Source organism: Rhagoletis zephyria, unplaced genomic scaffold, assembly GCF_001687245.7.
Source record: "Rhagoletis zephyria isolate East Lansing unplaced genomic scaffold, Rhagoletis_zephyria_1.1 Rzeph_scaffold_00144, whole genome shotgun sequence".
NCBI lineage: Eukaryota > Metazoa > Arthropoda > Insecta > Diptera > Tephritidae > Rhagoletis > Rhagoletis zephyria.
In genome coordinates this window covers 353,443-363,008 of record NW_016157228.1, presented here as the reverse complement: position 1 = coordinate 363,008, position 9,566 = coordinate 353,443, and the positions used below count along the sequence as shown (strand labels likewise).

Sequence of the window (9,566 nt, the reverse complement as noted above, 5' to 3'; positions counted from 1 at the left end):
GCTGGTAAAAGAAGTTCAAATATTTTGTTATGGAGGAGATAGGGGTCATTATCTTCAAATGGATTATGTCTACCTTTTGGCAGTTCAGCCTAAAAGTGTTGATGCCGAAATATGTTTCTCATCAGTAGGTTTTGTATGTAAAAACTGCAGGTCAAGCTTAGAAGACTCCGCTTTGAATGCTTTGCTGCTCTTACGAAAACATTTTAAGTGCAATAATAACAACACCGGCAAAAAGAGGGGTGTGTGTTTTTAACCAGACCCACCTACCAACATGTATTTTGACCCGCTGAATCCGACTCTGAGATCCGTTTGACAGGTACACCCTCAAAATTTCTAGTAAATTGCGAAAAAAAGGCAAAAAAATTCTTCATTCGCCATTTCTTTATAGAGTAGAATAAACATGTTTAGAGAAATTGTTTTTGTATATTTTTGTTTTATGTTTTTTTTATTAATCGTCACTTTCAAAAGTACCTGGTATTTTCATTATTATTTGTGATGTATACGTTCCTCAATCACATGGTTTTTTAAATACAATTAAAAAAATGTTTTACTTTAAAATTTGTCTGATTTAATAAATATCGCTAGCGTAGAGTGCAAAGTTACTAAGTCCCAATTTAAAAATTGTACGGGAGAGGAAAAAATTTCGTATAACCATTTTCTTCAAGTATTTCGCAAAACTTTGAATACAACATTTTGCCTGTTTAAAGCAAAGCAAAACTCCATACGAATCGGAGGCAAATTTTCCTTTCATTGAATATAAACGAGAAAACATAAAACAAGGACCTTTACCCTTTTCGAAACGATGCAAAATTAATTTATCTAGCCTCCTATATCAAAATATGATTTTTCATTAAATGTGAAGTTAGCAACTTTTCACTCTAAGCTAGCGATGTATGAGTTTTACAATCAGTTTATCGTAAATTTTAAATAGTTTTATTTAATGGTATGTTTAAATGCTTTCAGATATTGAATTTTTACTCATATTCATAAAATTTATGACGCAATTTGAATCCCGGGATTCCGGGATTACCTAAAAAATATCCCGAAATCCCGGGATCCCAATTTTCCTGATATTTTGGCATCCCTAATTAGTACTATGTATGAAAGTATTTAGTAAATTTTATGAATACAGAATTGTAGATTTCGTATATTTTAAAAACATATGTAAATATTACGAATGACTTCGTACAATATACACAATTATTGGTACAGAGATTTGTTCAGTAATTTACGCATGTGGTTTGTAAAATAAACGAAAGTTCTCATAATAGTACTGAAAAAATGCATTATGAAAGTCCTTTCGTTATATTTACGAATGGTTCGTGAAATCTTGTTTCGTTGCGCAAAATGTCTTCGTATTATGAACGAAAGTTTCGTACATTGTACAAAAACCAAAACTACGAAAATTTTTCGTAGCATTTTTACGAAATTTTATTTTCGGCGCAAATTTAGAAAAATTCAAAAAATTTTCATAAAAATATTCACCTTTTTACTCAGAATTGCTTGCACGTGTTGGCCAGGGCAGGACAATGGAAGAGATAATGCTCGATGCTACCCAGCTCTTCCTCGTTTCTGCAACTGCGACAGAAATCGTTGGTGGGGTATCCCAACCTTTTTCCGTGTAGCCCCATAAGGCAGTGTACGATGAGTGAGAGCTATGGATCGTCTTACACCAATCTTTGGCCAAATTTGCCTGGTAGTATGGCAGGTGGTTTCCACAGTCCACCTGGTATTTACCTCCTTTAGTCTGGTTTTGAAGGAGGTTAAAGGTATGTCCGCATTCTGAGCAGAATTGCCTTTAGATATTTCCATCGCCCTCCTTGCCAGCTCGTCGGCTGGGCAGTTGCCATGAATGTTCCTGTGTCCAGAGACCCACACGACAATCAAGGAACATTTTGATGCCAGCAGGCTGAGAGTCTTCGTGCATTCTATGGCTACGTTGGACGTTGTTCCGGTAGATTTAAGAGATTTGATAGCAACCTGGCTGTAAGAATAGATAGCGATAGACCGTCCCGGAGGGGCGGAGGTTATTAGCCACCGATCCGCCTCCATTATGCCGTTTAGCTCTGCTTGAAAGACGCTGAAATGTTCCGGTAAGCGAAAACTGAGGCTTAGCGCGAGTTCGTCAGAGCGGATCCCGCTACCAACTCTTTTGTTAAGCTTGGAACCATCTGTATATATGGCCGTGGACCCCGGCCTTATTCGTTCCTCTCTGGGATTCTTGGGGAGAATTTGTTGTCTAAAGAGAGTAGAGGAGTGGTATAATCTAACAGTCGTATATTATCCGGTAGAGTTGCAAGTACTTTTGCTTGTCCGAATCTGAGGTCTCCCAGCTGGATCGTATTTAACCTGGCCGCGCCCAGACAGCCCGCAATTTTCCGTAGAGATCCACAGGTTTAAGATTTAACATTATTTCCAGAGATTTGGTAGGTGCAATAATTTACTCAGGACCTGCAGTACGCTATGACTTGATAACCGGTGCCCTTTCACCTTAGAAATGTGCTCATATTCAATCCCACGACAGCCGGTTCTACGTACCGGAGGGACTCGGGTTTTACCCGACCAAATCCTTCAAAAGTTGTACGTCCATAGGGCTAGATCTGCTTCGCATACTTCTGCGCAGGGCTGGCATTGAGTCAAACCATGGACCAGAAACCTATACCTGTTGCGTGTGCCAGAGACGACTACATCACAACTCATGTAATGGGTGAATCCACCTCCGAGTTTGCTCAAGCCTTACGACTCACAGGCAGTGGACCACCTCATACGTGGCCCCTTGCTGCTCAAATCGAGCTGCCTCCACGGCACACCAGAGTCCGTCTGAGCAACACAAACACAACCGCATCACAACACAATACAATGCACAACACCACAGACCACACCACGGACACAACCGCACCACCATCCAGACGCCGCCGCCAACAACTCGTAGTTCCTCCGACAATCTGCACGGTGTGTCAGTCCAGGATATTCTGTAACGTGATATCAGTCAAGTGCAACAATTGCCATATCCGGTGTCACTTTAGGGCATGTTCAGGACTGCGCACTGCGCACCACGTGAGATTGGACGAGGGAGTATGAGGGCCCTTGCTGTGCTGCTCGATCGCAAATGCCAACTACGAAACCGCACAGTGGTTGGATAAAACATGTTTTACGCGAAAAAGGCCTATTTTCAAACTGTGATAAATTAACTGGAGTAAAGCCATTCTTATTCAGAAATGTCCAGCGAACTCAAAGCTGGTTAGTATTTTTAATAATGTGTGCTGAGCAAGCCGTTTAATCCATTTAATTCAACGAATTCGATCGTGGCTTGTTCTAACAGTTATGAGTTGATAGCTTTCTTAACAATTTTTTTTTATGGAAACTTTATATTATAACAGTAATTGCTCGTTTAGTGTTACTTGTTAAATTATGAATATCTTAATAACACGGATTATTGTTCAAGAAATATTTTTTTCAAAAAGGTATAACTAATTCGTAGGGCCGAGTAGAATCTTCATTCCTTTACCAAAAAGTAATGCAAGGGGTCCTTTAAGGATGTATGAAAAGAATAGCCGCGTATACTTGCGCCAAAAAGAGTGGCGGCCACTTTTATTACACTAAACCAACTTTAGCAGTTGTTCCAAATAACATAAGGTATATAAAACACTAAGGATTAATCGAGGGATTCACAAGGGTGTCGTAAGTGTCATATTGTTGCATGTCGCAAACTTTAAAAGCTTAAATAAATGTTTAGAGAACTTGAAACCACAACCAACTATTTTTTAGCACTGCGAAAATTCATAATATGACTTTGATGGTAATTTGCGAACCCCCTTAATATACTTTTTAGGCGTTTAAAGTTTACGACATACAACAATACGACACTTACGACACCGTTGTGAATACCCCAAATGTAATTTTTCTATATTAAGCATCATATTATTTATAAAATGTGTCTTGACAAACCTGAAGTAAATTTTCAAAAACCGAAAATAACGAATCCAATATGGCGTCCAAGAATTAAAAAAAAAAAATTACTGAATTTTCATGAAATTTGGTATTTTGAGGTTCTTAAGTTCGCTTATTACAAATTTCAAGCTAGTTTTAGAAAATTCAAAATTCAAAATCCAATATGGCGTCCGAGATTTAAGTAAATTATTGAATTTTTTTGAAATTTGATATTTAGAGGTTCGCATTCATGGCAACTCCGAAGGCTGTTATCGGAAGTTATCGTCACCGAATATTACGCCCTTCCTTATTGGACACATCTGTCATTCTTCTGTATCCAATATGGCGTCCAAGAATTAAAAAAATTATTAAATTTTCATGACATTTGGTATTGCCTTTGGTATGCCTTTGCCAGTAGGCCATTTTTCTGGGGAAGCCCAGGAGGCTCGCAACAAAGACTTCAGATGGCATCGGGAGCATAACACTCGAAAAATTACCAGGAAGGAATCTAACGAAGATTTGTGAAAATTATAACATCTGATCCTGTTATATCCAGTATGAGACGACCCCCTCTTCGAAAAGCAGATGCCATTTCCGAAGAAGTTATCAGTCTTTTGCGTGAACCAACTCAAAACGCATCAGATTTTGTTGAAAGTGACAGAGTTGAGTGAAAAAATATTTCGTAATTTCTATTTCAATTTGTTGTCTGTAATATTAGTTAATACAGGGTGTTTGGTAGACGTTTGAACCAGGTTTGCGTGATTTCAATTCCTTTTTGATTTAAAATCCGCCTTTAATTAACAAATATATTTGATTTGTGATTTGGTTTGTTGACCAAATAAAAAATAAAATTTATTTGTAATTTGATTTGTCAACCAAGTAAGAAACACATTTTATTTGTGATTTGCTTGGTCAAGCAAATAAAAGATAAGTTTTATTTGTGGTTTGCTTGGTCATCCAAATAAAAGATAAGTTTTATTTATGATTTGATTCGTCACTCAAATAAGAAATAAAATATATTTGTGAATTGCTTGGCCAACCAAATAAGGAATCAAATTTATTTGTGGTTTGATTCGTCGAGCAAATAAGAAATAAAATTTATTTGTGATTTGAATCGCTTCCAAATCAGAAATCGAATTGATTTGTGATTTGATTTGTAGAGCGAATCAATTGGATTCGTGATTTTTTAGCGAAATATTACTTTTTTATGCAACACAAATGCGATATTCAAGTATCTTCCAACTTCGAGTTCCACGAAAATCTTCGGGGTTTTCGGGACTACTTCGAGATTTTCGGGGTTCTTGGGACTACTTGGGGATTTTTGGGACTAAGTCGGAGTTTTTGGAACTCGTTCGGGTTTTTCGAGACTTCTTCAGGTTTTTAAGGATTTTGGGACTAATTCGGTATTGCTGGAGCTATTTCGGGTTTTTCGAGACTACTTCGAGATTTTCGGGGTTATCGGGATCTTAAGGACTACTTCGGAATTTTTGTGACCAATTCCGAATTTTTGGGACTATTTGGGGGCTTTCGAAACTACTAACTTTTTGGGATTCTCGAGAATATATCGAAATCTTCGGGATTATTTCGGGATTTTTGGACTATTTCGAGATTTCTTCGGGATTTTCGGGACTATTCTGGGTTTTCCGAGACTACTTCGAGATTAACGGGTTCTCGGGACTATATTGGGATCTTCGGGATTACGTCGGGATTTTCGGGACTGTTCCGGGTTTTTCGAGACTATTTCGAGATTTCCAGGATTTGTGCGACTATTTCGGAAGTTTTGGGACAACTTCGAGATTTTCGGTGTTCTCGCGAATATATTTGTTTTTTTTGGGACTATTTCGGGTTTTTTGAGACTACTTCGAGATTATCGATGTTCTCGGGAATATATTGCGAATTTTGGGACTATTTCGGTACTTTTGGACTATTTCGGGATTTTCGATATTTCTTCGGGGTTTAAGGACTATTCCGAAGTATTCGAGACTACTTGGAGATTTTCGGGGTTTTCGGGACTATATCGGGATCTTCGGGACAACTTCGGTATTTTGGGGACCAATTAAGAATTTTTGGGACTATTTCGGGTTTTTCGAGACTAGTCGAAAAATTCCGAGGTAGTCCCACAGATCCCGATTTAGAGCCGAGAATCCCGAGAATCTCTTAACACCCGAAATTGTTTCAAAAATTCCGAACTGGTTCCAACAATCCCGAAATAGCCCCGTAATCTCGATATATTCCCGAGAACACCGAAAATATCGAAGTTGTCCCAAAAATTCCGAAATAGTCCGAGAAATCCTGAAAATCTTGAAAAACCCGAAATAGTTCCAAAAATTCCCAAATCAGCCCAAAAACCTCGAAGTAGTCCCGAAGATCCCGATATTCACGAAAACCCCAAAAATCTCGAAAAACCCGAAATAGTCCCAAAAATCTCGATATATTCCCGAGAACCCCGAAACCCTCGGAAGTAGCCTCGAAAAACCCGAAATAGTCCCCAAAATTCCTAATTGGTCCAAAAAATACCGAGGTAGTCCCAAACATCCCGATATAGTCCCGATAGCCTCGAAAAACCCGGAATAGTCGAAAATCCCGAAGAAATCTCGAAATAATCCAGCAACCCCGAAATAGTCCCAAAAATTCCGAAATAGTCCCAAAAATTCCGAAATAGTCCCAAAAATTCCGAAATAGTCCCAAAAATTCCGAAATAGTCCCAAAAATTCCGAAATAGTCCCAAAAATCCTTAAAATCTCCAAGTAGTCTCGAATACTTCGGAATAGTCCTTAAATCCCGAAGAAATCTCGAAATAATCCAGCAACCCCGAAATAGTCCCAAAAATTCCGAAATAGTCCCAAAAATCCTTAAAATCTCCAAGTAGTGTCGACAACCCGAAATAGTCCCAAAGCAGTCCCGAAGATCCCGATGTCGTACCGAGACTCCTGAAAATCTCTGAAGTATTTTCGAAAAACCCGGAATAGTCTCGAGAATCCCGAGAAAATCTCCTAAATGCAGAAATAGCCCCAAAAATACCGAATTAGTCCCAAAATCCTGAAAATTAAGAAGGAGTCTCGAAAAACCCGAAAAAGTCACAAAAACTCCGAATTTATCCCAAAAACCCCGAAGTAATCCCGAAGATCCCGATACATTCGCGAGAACCCCGATAATCTCGAAGTTATCCCAAGAATACCAAAATACTCCCAAAATTCCTGATATAGTCCCGAAAATTCTTAATTGGTCCCAAAAACACCGAAGTAGTCACGAAGATCCCGATATAGTCCCAAGGACCCCGAAAATCTCGAAGTAGTCCCGAAAAACCCGGGATAGCCCCGAAAATCTCGAAGTAGCTTCGAAAAACCCGAAATAGCTCCAGCAATACCGAATTAGTCCCAAAATCCTGAAAAACCTTAAGAAGTCTCGAAAAACCCGAACGAGTTCCAAAAACTCCGAATTAGTCCCAAAAATCATCAAGTAGTCGAAAGAACCCCGAAAATCTCGAAGAAGTCCCGAAGATTTTCGTGTAACTCGAAGTTGGAAGATACTTGAATATCGCATTTGTGTTGCATAAAAAAGTAATATTTCGCTAAAAAATCACGAATCCAATTGATTGATTTGGAGGCGATTCAAATCACAAATAAATTTTATTTCTTATTTGGTCGACGAATCAAATCACAAATAAATTTGATTCCTTATTTGGTTGACCAAGCAAATCACAAATATATTTTATTTCTTATTTGCTTGACGAATCAAATCACAAATAAAATTTATCTTTTATTTGCTTGACCAAGCAAATCACAAATAAAACTTATCTTTTATTTGCTTGACCAAGCAAATCACAAATAAAATTTATTTAGGATTTGATGCGACTTTCAATTCAGAAATAAATTTGATTTATGGATTTGTGATTTGACTAAATCAAAATCACGCAACCCTGGTTTGAACATACTTGAACTAGTGATAGTTGGGGCAATCTGCTATGTATTCCGCCCAGCAATTTCAAGTAGGCCCCCAAGGTTTTGTATATTTCTTTTTTAATTTCCCATTTACAAAAATTCAAACCTGAATAACGTGATTTAAAAATGAGAAAACTTTTGTTTTGGAAATAACCAATTTGGTATAAAATAAAAAAAAAATATTAAAAAATTGTTTGGGCTGAACATAGCAGGCGGCCCAACTTTCCCCCATTTATAAATACAGGGTGTCCAGGAAGTCATGGATAACCCTTTAACCACCAGTGCGCGACATTATGGTCTACCAAATAAAAAGATAAAAACTTATAAAAAGTGTCATGGTTTTCGAAATTTTTTGACTTTTTTATATTTTTGAAAAATCTGTACCTTAGGTCGATTTTTTCCATGCCGTTTCTACAAATAAAAACTTTTTGAAGTTGCATCTTTTTTATTTTTATCTAAACTTATTCCGCTATCGATAGAGTATAACAATTTTTCAGTAATTGCGTTTAAAATGTTTAAAAATTAACTTCAATAACTTCATTTGACGACACGTGGTGAAAAAAATTTCTACTACACAAGTTGTGAAAATAATCTTAAAAACTTACATGTTTAATGGTAATTCCAAAACGATATAAAAATTATAACCTTTAAGTCTTTCTGCTTTCGATTTGAATCTAAAAGGATTCTGGTTTAAAAGTCTTCGGGAAAAATTCAAATAACAAAGGTTTAACTTTTTTTAGTTATATGGAACAAATAACAACAACATAATGTGTTTTTGTATTATTTTATTATTTATTATAAAAGATGTTCAAAATGTCGGCCTTCTACCCTAATACACATCCTACATTTCTTAATAAATGATCTTTTAATTCGGTGTGCATAATTCTAATTTTTTATTTGTTCGGCGGCTGAACTGATGTGCTCCCGCAGTTGTTCGATGGTGGTAATTGTGGTTCTATACACCAAATCTTTGAAGGAGCCCCAATAAAAATAGTCTAAAGGATTTAAATCCGGGGATCTAGGTGGCCATAAAATGGGACCCAAGCATCCAATCCATCGTTGCGGATATCGTCCGTCCAAATGTCGCCGTACTTGAGCAGCGTAATGAGCTGGACATCCATCGTTTTGTAACCACATGGCCTGCCTCGTTTCTAATGAAACATCTTCTAAAAGCTGATACAAATGATTTTCCAGAAAATCTAAATAAATTCCACCATTTAGCGTAGCTGGTAGTACGTGGGGTCCAATAATTTGACCATTTATTATTCCCGTCCACAGATTAATTTTAAATTGTGTCTGCGAACGATTTTCTCTTATTGCATGTGGATTTTCAAGCGCCCATTGATGCAGGTTGTGCATGTTCATGTACCCGTCTTTATGGTATGAAGATTCATCCGGCCATAAAATTTTGTCGAAAAAATTCGGATCTCTTTCCATTTTTCTAAGCATTTGCCTGCAAAATTCAACCCTTTGCACATAGTCCGTAGGTAACAGGGCTTGCACTCGCTGAACATGGTAAGGGTGCATCTTATGACGTTTCAAAATATTGTGGACCGTAGACCTGCTAATGCCCGTTCGTCTGGCAGGGTCTCCTCTAACCTCCTGAAGAACTTCCTCTTCGACATCCATTGGTAGTAATGGTCTCCCACCATTACCTCTCACAGGACCCATTGCCGGACTCCTTCCTTCACAATA

The 9,566-nt window shown here is 37.7% G+C and overlaps 1 protein-coding gene and 1 long non-coding RNA gene across 3 annotated transcripts in view; both read left to right on the top strand.

Moving 5' to 3' along the window:
• Positions 1-9,566, top strand: part of Mondo (MLX interacting protein mondo) — a 419,132-nt gene that overhangs the window by 71,381 nt on the left and 338,185 nt on the right. The gene's annotated exons all lie outside the window — the stretch shown is intronic.
• LOC108382230 (uncharacterized) lies at positions 6,437-7,108 on the top strand. Its single transcript, XR_001849672.1, has 2 exons — positions 6,437-6,591; positions 7,056-7,108. It is a non-coding gene; the product is annotated as an uncharacterized LOC108382230 (long non-coding RNA).